Source organism: Cricetulus griseus, chromosome 2 (assembly GCF_003668045.3).
Source record: "Cricetulus griseus strain 17A/GY chromosome 2, alternate assembly CriGri-PICRH-1.0, whole genome shotgun sequence".
In the NCBI taxonomy this organism is placed as follows: Eukaryota; Metazoa; Chordata; class Mammalia; order Rodentia; family Cricetidae; genus Cricetulus; species Cricetulus griseus.
In genome coordinates, this window is record NC_048595.1 from 223,120,217 (window position 1) to 223,133,981 (window position 13,765).

Below are 13,765 nucleotides of genomic sequence, written 5' to 3' on the forward strand. Positions count from 1 at the left end.
CCCCTGCATGGTGTCTCAGAAGCCTATGAAGTTTCAGTAGTACAAATATGAACCCTGTGGTGGTTTGAATAAAAGTGGACCCACAGGCTCACAGGGACTGGCACTATTAGGAGGTGTGGCCTCGTTGGAGTAGGTGTGGACTTTTGTGGGGAAGTGAGTGGACTTTGATGTCTCAGAAGCTCAAGCCACACATATGATGGCCAAATGAAAACAATTGTCAACAAACCACTTGGAAGATAAGAGTCACCAGCTTTCCTTTAAAAGTCAAAGAAATAGACCAGAGGGGAAGAAGGAACTTAAGGGATTCCACCCAATGTGCTCAACTTCTAAAACTCTGGAGAGATGGCTGGGTATGGTGGCATAAGCATTTAATTCCAGCACTTAGAAGGCAGAGACAGGTGGACCTCTGTTAAGTTTGAAGCCAACCTGGTCTACACAGCAACTCCAAGACCAGCCAAACAAAGCTACATAGTGAAACCATGACTCAAATATATATTAAGATAAAACTGAGGGGGGATTAAAAATAATCCAACCACTGCTTAATTTCTGAGATGCAAAAGGCACAAATTTCTAAGAAGGTCAGCATCTCCCATTAAAGAAGCAACAACATTAAGCTAACAGTGTGAAATCTCAAATACAAGAGCTAGGAAAGATCCTTGGTCAGGACAAAGGAGAGTCTGTCATATGAAAAGAATAAAGATGGGCGCCTCTCACCATGAACACCAAGCCCTACACGAGACAGCTGTTTCTCCATGAAGCCAATCTCTTCCTCCAATATAACAGAAGATAAAGACTGTTTGAGATACACAAAGATTAAGGAAAGATCCTGTCTTTCCTCACAAAGCTAACTAGAGTTGGTGCTTTAACAAAAAATCCATTAGTTAACAATATAAAAGAAAACTGAAATCCAGGAAATGGGAGAGGAAGAAATACATTCCAGACCAAGGCAAGATGAAGCCCAGATGTCAGAACCTGGGTATCTGAAGACCACAGAGTTTGGGGGATTCTGAGAAAAAGGTGTCCAAATTGGTGGTTGGGGATGGGGCAGACAGGAGAATTCTAGATTATTTGATACACCTATAGAAAATGCCTGAGAGTTTAGGCAGCTGTCATGGGGCTGGGGAAATTAGTGATGGGTTCACAAAATAACAAGAAAATACAGGAAAATATAAATTTCATTGTGTGGAGGAGAGTACAGTGAAGTAAAGGCAGATAAATGGGTGCTTCAGCCCAGGGGAAATGGCAGGCACATAACAAATAATATAAACACCACAGACTAGATGAGTGGACCACGAAGATGTCAGAGTGAACAAACTATGATAGAAAGCTCTGCTACTGTGGTATGAAATAAGCAGATAATACCTAAGCTAGACAAGCTGAGAATTAGCGCTATTAGCAAACTGTTTATAATAGAGTAGGCACCTAGGCAAACAGCTTCAAGAATAGGAGGTCATTCCCAGCACACAGAGAGAGGGAGTAAGGAAAGGAAAAGAGAGGATGCTGCTGAGTCAGTCTGAGCTTCAACCTTCTTGGTCTCCCAGTAAGTTAGAATTTGAGTGACTGGGGAATTGATGACAGTATCCACAGTCACCTCCAAATCCAGGATTCTGGGGTCCCTAATATAATGACATATTGTATTTGTATATAATCTGTGTGCATCTTCCCATTTGAATCACCTCTACATTGCTTATAATACTAAATGCTGTGTAAATACAATAAAATAATCCTCTATTTTTGCAAGTCTATATACATTCTATAATACAGTATTTTAAAATATTTTCATGGTTTATTCTATGTATGTATATATGGGCGCACGCACATGCACGTGTGTGTGTGTGTGTGTGTGTGTGTGTGTGTGTGTGTGTAAGTAACCAGGGAACATGGTGGATGAATATGCTTTAAGAAAAATAACATCTTATTAAATAAATGAATATGGAAAAACAGGTAAATAGAGGCTGAAAAGATGGCTCAGTGGGTAAAAGTGTGCAAGCTTAACAACTGAGTTCAGATCCCCAGCATCCACACTAAAGCAGACTTGCCATTATGGACATATAACCCTACTGTAGGGAAATGGGAAGAGGAGAGAAGTACCTGTGAGACCTGCTGGCCAACCAGTCTAGCCAAAATGGCTGACTGCAAGTCAATAAGAGACCTTTTCTGAAAAAAAAAAAAAGGTAGGGGGAAAGAAATTGAGGAAGAGAATCTGAGATCAACTTCTGGCCTCCAAATGCCTCTGCATGGGAGAGCACACCTTTGTGCACAACATACAACACACATAACACTCATACACCATACTCACACAACACATAATACATACAACACACATACACCCTACACATAAACCACACACACTACCAAACTCTACACACATACACATGCATAGAAACACCATATAGTAAATGTAGAACTGTCTAAGGGAAGGAAAGGCAGACAGAAGAATAGACAGATGGAGGTGATGAATAGAAAACTTGGAGCTTTCTGTTGACACTAAGAACCATGAAGTAAGGCTGCAGACAATCTAGGCAAAGATGATCTTTGCCAAAAGATGGGCACTGAAAAATATAGATGAAAGAAATTGCTTGCCACATAATGTAAGGAAGACTCATAACTGAGAGAAACAACATTAAAACTAAGGAAAGTGTTTTTCACTTCTGGAAGAGTGGGGCAAAATGAACCTGAGAAGGTCACAAGCCAGTTCACCTTGACCAGTTGTAGGGCCATGAATCGTATCAGATCCAGACTGGGGATCCCTGGAAAGATGTGGGTGTATAAGCCTGCCCTGTTCCCTGGAAAGACATGGTATATGAAGCCTGCCCTGTGGGTAAGATCCAGGACTGAAGTCTTACTTCTACATCACATTTGGTCTGTTAGGCTACTCGCCTGCATGCTGTTGTATCTGGGAAGTCTGAAGACTTAGAACTGAGAAAATGTGATGCTATTAGGGATGCCATTGATGCCTTAGTCTTGACAAGCTTACATTAACACACCACATAGCCCATCATATCTTCTCTTATTAACTTGGTAATAATAACTTAAAAATAAGAAGGAGTATTTATGGAGTTGTGTGCCAACAGCTCTAGAGGACGCTGAGAAACTATCATGGATAGAGGAGTGACAAAGCGGCATTCAGGCAACAGAGAACACTGAGGTTTTGTATCTGATTTTATATGATATGGAGTACTATAGAAGTCAATGCCTTAAAACTCAACAGTCAGGGTCAACCTCCAGTCACTAATGTACTGGTATAATAGTGGCAAGTCTGGGAGTCATAACGACGGGAAGGAGAGTGGCTACAGTGAGTAACATAACCAGGATTAGGCTGGAATCCTGGTTAGCCCTGCTTGTGAGCTGGGGGCAAACTGCTTTAATAAGTAGATATCCAAAACATCAGTGGAGAGGACACAGATCAAAAGTATTACAACTTGAACGTAAGGAAAACTCACAACACTACAAACTTCCAGCATAACTACCAATAGATAGATAGTATTACCTTTTCTTTTGTACACTGATCCAACTCTATATTAATTTTACTATCCTCATGCTCCCTTAGGATGGTCTCATGAAGGAAACACACACACACACACACACACACACACACACACACCCCTCTTTAAGTCTCTTCAGTATTCTCCCCCTCCCACACCATTACTAGGGCTTGGCCCCAAGGCCTCTTGTATGCTCGGTAAGTGTTATACCAGGAGGCTATACCTCCAGTTTTCATTTGCTTTTTATTTGAAGATGGGGGTCTAACTAAGTCACCCAGGATGGTGGTGGCCTTGAGAGTCTACTGCTCCAGGCTTCCTAGCTGCTTGGGTGACAAACCTTGTACTGTCACCTCTCTTCCTGGATGGTTGAATACCCAATGGGCAGAACTCTGCCGAGCAAGCCAAGACATGGATCCAAACCGCTGGGCTGATGAGACCATGCCTTGTCCCTTCTCATGTGCAAGCTTTATACGAAGGGTTTGTCTTTTCAATTACAAAGGCTGCTGTCATCAGGAACACAGCTGTAGGAATTTAGTAATAAAGTAAGGTTCAGCATTTTTAAGAATGTGAGAAACTTGATGGTTAAGAGCCCATACTGTTCTTGCAGAGGACCAGAGTTCAGTTCCCAGCACCAACTAACTGTAACTACCCACCTCAGAGAGCCCACACCTACCTGTAACACTAATTCTAAAGAATCTGATGTCCTTTTATGGATCTGTGCATATACTCAAACAGATACACATAATTTAACAAATAAAAATAAACCTTGAAAAAGAATGAATGACTCCAAAAGTCAAAGGTTCTATACACTGTTTTGTGGCAATTTCAAGTCCTATGACTATTTGTTTCTCGAGGTACTTGTGACCACTGAATCTTTCTACATAGAAGGACAATTCTTCTGCCACCAAATGTTTCTGGTCAGCTTCTCCTCACACCACTAAAGGTAGTACATGCACAGGCTATTTCTGAGAGAAACCTCTAACCTCGGGAAGGGGTGACTCACATGGAAATGTGTGAGGTTGAGATACATCTAAGGAAGGGTTCTTCCCCAAGGGCCTGCCCTCCTGCCATCCAATGGGGGAATGAAGAAGATGGTTTAAAGCTACCATCAGTGATAGGTTGCTGCCTAGAGCCCTACCCCAAAGAGTCACTTTTTTCTTTGTGTGTGTGTGTGTGTGTGTGTGTGTGTGTGTGTGTGTGTGTGTGTACATGTGCACATACCACGTATGTGGTAGTTAGAGGCAAGTTTTGGCTCAGAAATGCCATCTACCTCCTTTGCAACTGGGCCTCCTGTTGGTCTGGAACTAACTGATCAAGCTAAGGAGGCTTCCCAATAAGCTCCAGGGATTCTGTCTCTCTCTTTATAGCACAGGGTTTATAAGCACATGCCGCCACACCAGAACAAGTTTTTGTGGGTTCTAGAGTATGAAAGTTGGGTCTGCTTGCTCGAAAGGAAAGCACTTTACCAAGCAAAGTATCCACCAACATCCCCAGATACCATTTGCACTGACTTCTGCATCCATACACTGTTAGAAAAATGACACAGGAAAAGAGGCATGCAGTCAAAACCAAAGTAGCCACCTGCTCCCCATGACTTTTTGCTACCATGTAGTTAGATGCTCAACTGGCCTAGAAGAAACTTGTGATTGGAGAAAGAAGGGGAAGTGTTAAAGGAAGAGACATTCTCCCTCAATCTGAGAGAAGGGGGGAGGGAGGGAGGAGAAATAAATCAGAACCCACCCCAGGAGGAAGTGTCACACATTGTGACAAGCCATTCTATGGCCATTGTGGAGGGGCTTTGATGGCTTCATTCTCCAGCCAGACAGCAGGAGCCTGGAGTCATGGGTCCGGGTGCACAGCAGCTGTGCCCCTCTCTACCTGCTGCAACCAGCTCTGTCCTTAAGGCGCCCATGAGGACGCTCTGCAGGAACTGCCATGGCAGTTGATAAGCTGCTGGCCGGGAAGCGGGGACTTTTCACAGGTTCCGACCTGAAGCTTGATCCTTAAAATGAATTGGAAGCATCTGGCTGTTTTGCTGTCGGTAGGTAATGATGCGGCCGCGTCACACACCCAGATGTGAATCGGCATTGCTGCAGCTGTTCTGGTGGGAGTTTCAACACCCAGAACATCTGCTGCTGGGACTCTGTGGTACCATTTTCGCTCCATCTCTCAAGGCTCTTACTCTCTCCCTAGAAAGTGCACTTTCTTTCCACTCAGAATTTTTCTATCTGCCAAAGGTGTTTTTCCCAGCAAGGCATGCCTACGAAATTCTATGAAGCATGAAAGGGAGGCCCACAGCCCCTTCAAACTCAGCCCAACCAAGGGCTGTGATACTAATTATTTTCCAAGGTTTGATGAAATAGAACATTATAAGTAGACAAAGAACGCATTTTTTGTTGCACTCTTAGAAATGGCTTATAATGAAGTAACTTCTGGGTGTCGAACACAGGAGGCAAGGGGCACCTGTAAGTTTGAAAATGGTGACCTCTTGGATATTTCCTTGCATCACAAAACTGCATGAGTAAAGCTCTCATGGTGCAGTGAATGTGACCTAGACTGCACTCTTTAAAAGCCCAGTCCCTCAAACATCTAGATGACAGACACACACACACACCAGAGTTGTGCAGAGCAACAAGAAGTATGAAGAGCCACAAAATTTCTCAGACATTGAGTAATATCTGCAATTTATTCTAAAGAAATAATCTATGTGGAAAAGTATTACATATAAATATGCTTATCATGGGATTAATTATGTTAAAAATGGTTTTGATTGATAGTACCGAATATGGAAATAGTTAAAATAATGGGGTGTCTCTACTTCTGCAGAACTCATGGAAAATCCATGTGAGGGACTGAATTGTTCCAGATGCTCGGGCAGCAATTAAAAGGATATTTACTGAAGCTAAGAGTAGCATAGGAGAGTGTTCCTGACATCTAGCAAGTGAGAAATCAAATAGCAAACTTGTTTGCACATTGTGCATGCATCCTATCAAAACACAGAACTTGAAAATGACCTCAAGTAACAGCCTAAGCACAATAGAGATATCATATCTGAATGGTACAATCATGAGCAATTTTCTTCTTTTCTCAATTTTCCTAATTATTTACAGAATGACTATAATGTTTGAGTGAATAAAAAAGACAGAAGTGTGTTTGTGCTGTATGACGAAGACCTGACACCTGCCAAGACTAAATCGAATCTAATCTAGTGTCAAACAGATCCCAAACTAGCAGCCTTCAGCCAACAGATCTGTTTCCCCAGCATAGCTTTGTGCCTGCTTTGTCTAGCATTCTATTTACCTTTTTTGTTTACTATTTATGAATTATTTGTATGTATATAGGCACACCAGTGCCACTGCACAAAATAGAGGTCAGAGGACAACTTTCAGGAGTATGTTCTCTTTCTACTGTGTGTCCTGAGGATCGAACCCAGGTCCTCACACTTGGCAGCAGTTGTCTTTCACCTGCTGAGTCAGCTCTCTGCCCTTGCTCAGCATTTTAAGGAATCTAGAATGAAATTAACCCAATATTCCCCCAGCTGTCAGGATGGGTCATAATAGTTATAAACTATTGGGAAACCAACCCAGCTTTGCATGACACTTCCTGAATAAGTGCAGTGGGGGAAACTTACTTTCCTTAATTTAGTGATTGACAAGATATGGCAGCTGGCAAGATGGCTCAGCAGGTAAGGGGGCTTTCTTCTGAGCCTTACTACCTAAATTGGATCTCTGGAACCCACACAGTAGAAAACAACTGATCCCTACAAGTTGTCCTCTGACTTCCACAGATGTGCCAGGGCTGACAAGTTCACAAGAACATGCATGCACACACACACACACACACACACACACACACACACACACACACACATACACACACACACACACACACACAAATGAAAAATTTTTTGGTTTGGTTTTGGCTTTTTTTGTTTTTGTTTTGCTTTGTTTTTTTCGAGACAGGGTTTCTCTGTGTGGCTTTGGAGCCTATCCTGGCACTTGATCTGGAGACCAAGCTGACCTTGAACTCACAGAGATCCACCTGCCTCTGCCTCCGGAGTGCTGGGATTAAAGGTGTTCATCACCAACGCCAGGCTGGTTTTGGCTTTTTAAGAAAGAAAAATAAAGTCAAAACAAGGGTCCTCTCTCTAGTTCCTTCTGGTAACATTTCTGTGACCTGGAAACCTGGGGAGAGTGAACAGTGCCCCTTTGTCCCCAGGTGTTTCCCACCCTCATTCTGAATCCAAAAGAGAAAGGACTCAGCTACTACTGCTTTGGGATGACTTTTTCTCACCCCAACAGTCCTCTCAATTTTACAATGGTACCATTGATTTTTTTAATATCCAAAACCACATTACTATTTCTTAGCATTCTGTAGGCCAACTTAATTTAGGAGTTGAGAGGGATGACAGAGTGATCGCCAACTGATTAATTTCAGAATTTCTCGAGGAAATGCTGGCCCAGCACTGTGGCCCTCTGCACACCATTATAGTGCTTTGATTTCCTGTCACTGTGAATGCTTTAAAAAAGCGAAAGTAAATAGGAGACATGGAAAATCAATGTGAGGTGCTGAATCGTTCCAGCTGCTGAGGCTCTGTTAATTACATCATATTTTCCCGGAGACACTGAGCTCAGACTTGCCAAGTGCCCGCATCTGGAGCTGCCTGTCATCCTGCTGGGGGAAGCGCCTCTCCCCCAGGCAGCTCCATTAACTGCAAAAGGACAAGCTATCCCAGGATAGCAGCTTGTTCAGGCCAACTCTCTGAGGCAGAGCACCAGCATCACCATGCCTTCCGTTACCATAGAGATAAGAGGTGCCAGGAGCCGGAGAGAAGCTTCCAGGGTATCTGGGAGTTGGTTAGTCAGTATGCACAGTGTGAGCCCGAAGAAAAAGCAGGTCCTTCCTATCTGGATGGCCCAGCAGTGTGGTGGGCTAAAGGGGAGAGACAGAAGAGATCAGAGGCCACAGATGGCAAGCAAAGAGAAGCAAAGAGGAAGGGCAGAGCTTTGTAAAGAGCCAACCAGTGCCACAGTGAACTTCAAAACAAAACCCCCTGAACACCCACTCTTTGGCCAGGGCAGTAAGAAGCAGCTTTCTGATTGCTTCTGTGCAGGCCTTCCACCCATCCTTGTCACCAAGTCTTCTCAAATCCACTTACTCATCTTCCTCATCATTGGCCATCTCATCCCTTCTTTGCAATAGAGTACAAGGAAACCAACTCAGCTTAAATTCTGTGACTCCATTTTCTTTGCATGATTATGTATCCTAGGAGATGTTTTTTGCTGTGGCTCGTTCTTACTGTTTTTATCTATACTTCTACCCCTTTGTTTGCCTTCATTTTTACATTCTAGTTTTCTTTTTAAAAATTTTTTAAATTTATGTATATGTATGTGTGAGTATACACACATGCATGCATGCAGTGCCTAAGGAGTCTAGAAGAGGGATCCCCTGGACTTGAAGGTATTTGTAGGCCACCCTCTGTGGGTGCTGGGGGCTGAACCTCAGACCTCTGCAAGTGCACAAGAGCTTGTAATGACTGACTGAACCACCTCTCCAAGCCCTTTCTGTTCTCCTTCACCCTGGCTTCCCAAACAAATAGCCAGGGAGAAGAAGTATCCCAGCTATTAAAAGAGAACTTTGAGGTGCTCCCTAGTATGCAGTCTCTGCAGCCAGCCTCTGGCCTCCATAACAAGGTTAATATAAATAACCCCAGCCAGGACCTGTTATTCCCAAATGCAACATTTCTCAGAGATGTTCCGAGATTCACACTCATATTTTATTTGAAATCCACTGCTCAAATATCTACTTCCCAGTGTGTGGCACCTACTTCATATTTTCTCAAACATTTTAATTTAAGTTAAAAGTATGTTCCATGTAAATATGTATAATGTTATATACATGTACAGAGAGAACAAATACATGTGCACTTAATACTATAGTTTACACAAAAACAAATTTAAAATCTATAAACTATAAACTCTAGCCAAGCAAGTAAGTCACTGTTTTTAAATCTGATAAACAAGATTCTTCTAGCTTTCAGGAATTGAGCCATTAAATACGGATATCACAGGAAGGTACCACTGAGTAAGGACATCACAGGAAGGTACCACTGAGTAAGGACATCATGGGACTGCACCAGTATCTTACAAATTCAGGCTGTGCACCACTGTGCATTTGAAACAGCATGAAAGTACACCATTATTTTTTCCTTTTACATCTTTATTATTTGAGGCTTTTATTTGCTTCGAGACAGGGTCTTTCTATGTCTCTCAGCTGGCTTTGAATTCAGCAGTATTCATGCTTTAGCAGCAAGTATTAGGAGTACAGACATGTGCCCCTGCACCCAGTTGAAAATCTGAGTGAAGGGCTGAATTCAGGGCTCAGCAAAAGGTCCTTCCTAAGTGCAGGACATCCTCTAACTGCCAGGAAATGTCCTGGGTACTCCATTTTAGAGAGGTTTGGCTCTTGTTTCAATGGGCCTGTTCCTTTCCAAGTGACTTAATAAAACGATCTGGGGTGTAACTCAATTGATAGGAGGGTTTGCCGAGCAGGCACAAAAACCAAAGTTCTATCTCATACCACATGTGGTGCACACATGTAATCTAGCACACTGGGGGTAGAGCAGAGTGGACAGAAAAAGGTTAAGGTCATTCTCAGCTACTTAGTTTGAGGCCTGAGATACATGAAACTGTGAAAAAAAAAAAAGAAAGAAAAGAAAAGGAACTCTTTCTAAATTATCATCATTGCTCCAACTTTAACATAAAATTTTCCTGCAACTTCTCATGGGGGTATTACAATAAATCTTTCCACCAAAAGCCACCCAAGCCCTACTGCCACATGGGTGCTTTCTGCCAGCCACCCGAATTCTGCCCGCCGAGTTAGGGCCCCAAATAATACACAGAGACTTATATTAGGCATAAATGCTGCTGGGCCAAAGACTAAGATTTCTCATCTGTTAGCTCAGTCTTAATTATCATAAATCTATATATTTTACAAGGCTTGTCTTATAGAGGATGCCTTCTTCTGGTACCCTCTCTTGCCGGTGGATCACATGGTGACTCCAGAGCAGAGACCAGGAGGAAGAGAGAAGGGGCCACTTCCTTCTTGCCCTTGTTTATATATGAGTCTCTCTACCATGTCACTTCCTGCGGATCACCATATATTTACTACATTTCCCAGAATCTTCCTTGACTCCTAGTCTCGCCTAACTTGCTGCCTCATTGGCCACACAGTACTTTATTTATCATCCAATAAGCAGACACATACACAGAAGCACTTCCCCCATCATCTCCTCTTTTATGTCTAAATAAAAAGAAGGATAACTTATCTTTTATAATAACTGAAAACTATAACCATAACTATCTGTCTTCAACTCTATCAAAGACCACAGAAGGATAATATATAAACTCTAGAATTGACAGAGACATCTCGCTACCTGGACAGTCATCCAAAGTTCCTTTGTAACGGTGGGGCATCCGTCTTCAGCCTATTGGCCACAGTGTGTCTGGAACACTTCTCCATTTTAACAGAAACCCTTTAGTACTGTCTTGTTTTGAACTGAATCAACCAGTATACTTCAAATATGTACTAACCTCAGTATGGAAGCCTGGACATGTGTTGCGTTGAGGTAGGGGTTTTGCATTTGTTTCTACAGGAGAAGAAAAACTTTGGATACCATCAAACTTGATTGAGATTCAAGTTGAAAAAGACAAACCTCACGACAAGGACAAGTGACAGGTATTTACTGAGGTATATCTCATAAACTAAATAAAAACCTCCCAAAGGAAAGGGAAGTGTTTTGCTTCTATCTTCACAGGAAAACTCATCTCCAGAAGTCCAAGAACACTACATGGGTAGATGCTTAAGAAGACAAGGTAGCTATAACCACCAAACAAAAGGAACGTGCCATATGGTAAACTTTACAGCTGTCTCTCAAATAACTCTATTTCTCTTTATTTTTCTAGTCCCTAATCAAGTAAATCAATGCTGGATTTAGAGTTGGATTTGGCTTTCCTCCTCTAAAATCCAAGCATTTTGTTTAACTAAACTTTTGAGTTTCTGTATTATATCAAGAAGCCAATTGATGTAATACAGAATAAGAGAAGAATTTGAGGACTGTCTTTGTCTTTCTTGGCTCTTTTCTTCAAGGTGTACACCCTCTCATAATCATTATTTTTCCACGATTGCCTTTTCCAGCATGCATACATATACAAGCAAATATTTCTCTGCTAACACTTATGTTTGAGTCCCATACAGCCAATGAAGACCTGCCTGACAGCAAACCCTGGACACTCCAGAAGGAAATTGGGCCATACTTCCTAGACTGCGCTGGATACAACTTACTCCATTTCAACTGACACTCTGACCAGAGCTTAGAGTACTGACTTCAGTCAAGTTGAGGATTTCAACCTAGATCTTCAATCAAGTAAATCCCATCTAACATGGACTGAATATAATCCATTAGAGACTTTCACCATACTAACGTTTTCTTCCCACGAGGTTATCGTCCCATTTCAGCAGGAAGTAACTTGGATAATGTACACCTAGTTAAGTCTATTTTCCTATTGTTTAGGGTTGGGATTGGAAGGAGGTTCTCAAGTTTGGACATCTCTTTCAGATGACTTTAGGGTTTAGCTGAAATAGACATGGTTAGGATGTGCAATAGAAGATTATTGTATCTTCTTGTATTTCACCTTTATGATTGTTAATTTTGGATAATTTTCACTGTTAAGTTTTAATCCTCTTTTAGACTAAAGGGGGAATTGTAGGAAGACACCGTAACCATGCCTCCTAAGGGCTGGCTACAGGTGTGCCTGACCACGCTTGTCAGGGTGTGGTCAAGGTGAGGTCAGGATGCCGCCTAATAGGTTTTTAAGGGACTGCAAGGCACATGGGAGCCCTTTGCTCTGGCCAGCCTGCCTTGCATGCTTTGGCTTGCATTTGGCTGGTGTTTATCTGGATAAAGGTATCTTAAACTTACGGACTACGGATGGTCTCTCATTATACGGGGGAATCCAAATCAATGTGATTAAGAGGTGGCCTAACATTGCTAAGCCAGCTATGAACAAACCATTATCACTTATATATCATTATGTATCAGATATCTCAGCCAACCTGCTGGCTGCAGACACTGGTCTGGGGTAAGAATCATTGTCTATACTTCCAAATTTTAACTTTGTTCATTGAAATAACTTCATCAGTGTCATTTATCAACTCTGTAAAGGCAATTGTTATAAATTATAAATAAAATGTATATTAGCAAATTATTATTTAATTGGTTTTATATACCGAGATTTATATATTAAAAATAATTGCTTTGTGACCAAAAAGTCCCAGTTGAGAGCCCTGAGTATCACAGGTCCCTTGCTGCCCACTATCCCAACTTCAGTTTCAGCCCCGAGAAGACCAAATGCTGCCTGTCTTCTGCTTATCTTAATTGTTATCAGCTTTTAAACTTGAGCCATGATTCCCCACAGCTCTGGCTGCCCCTTCCAGCCCTAATCAACAGGTTCACATTGCCATGACCGTACATACAAGAGATGTAAGAGGCCACTGCTGTGTTACAGGGACAGATTTACATCTAATTTTGATTTCCTCAAGCCTTTTTTGTTTTGTTTACTTTCTTGCTCTTATTTATGACAAATCTTCCCCTGTTCTCTTTTGGTCAAAAGTTCTCTGAGACAATTCCATCAGTCTTAGCCAGTTGGAGAATAGTCATCTGGTACACCCATCCCGCTAATGGCCCCACAGACAGCATATGTTTTAAACTGGCCATTAAATCTGCCTATGACCCTGTCAACCTGGGCCACATGCATCTGGATGGATGCATGGTCCTTGGTACCAATGATGTGGTTGCTTGAGGAGCATTTCCACAGAACATATAGGTCCATGAACTCCCCGGCATTCTGCATGATGAGGCTGTGTCTGCTCACTATGCCAGTGGGAGCACAGAAATCAATTTCCTCAAGTAATCCTGAACTTCTCCAAAGTCCTTGGGGCTGTGTCACTAAACTTCTGCACTTAGGTATAGAAGCCAGGGCTGAAAGGGAAACTCATTCCCTTTGCCTGACAAGGCATAGCTTAGGAGGTAAGCTTCGAGGTAAACAAGCAAGATGACAAGCATCCCAAAAGATGACAGAAAACCTAGCAAAAGATCCCCAAAATCATGAGAAAAAAAAGTGTCTTTTCTCCCTCCCCAGACTGATTGGTCAGCAGGAGCAAAGCAGAAACCTGAGGAGGGCTCAGGAAACTATGAACTGAGAGGAAACCCAACTCCTTGC

The 13,765-nt window shown here is 42.3% G+C and overlaps 1 pseudogene; it reads right to left on the reverse strand.

Annotated features, from left to right (window-relative positions):
* Positions 1 to 13,149: 13,149 nt before the first annotated feature.
* LOC100773324 lies at positions 13,150 to 13,396 on the reverse strand (annotated as a pseudogene).
* Positions 13,397 to 13,765: the final 369 nt, after the last annotated feature.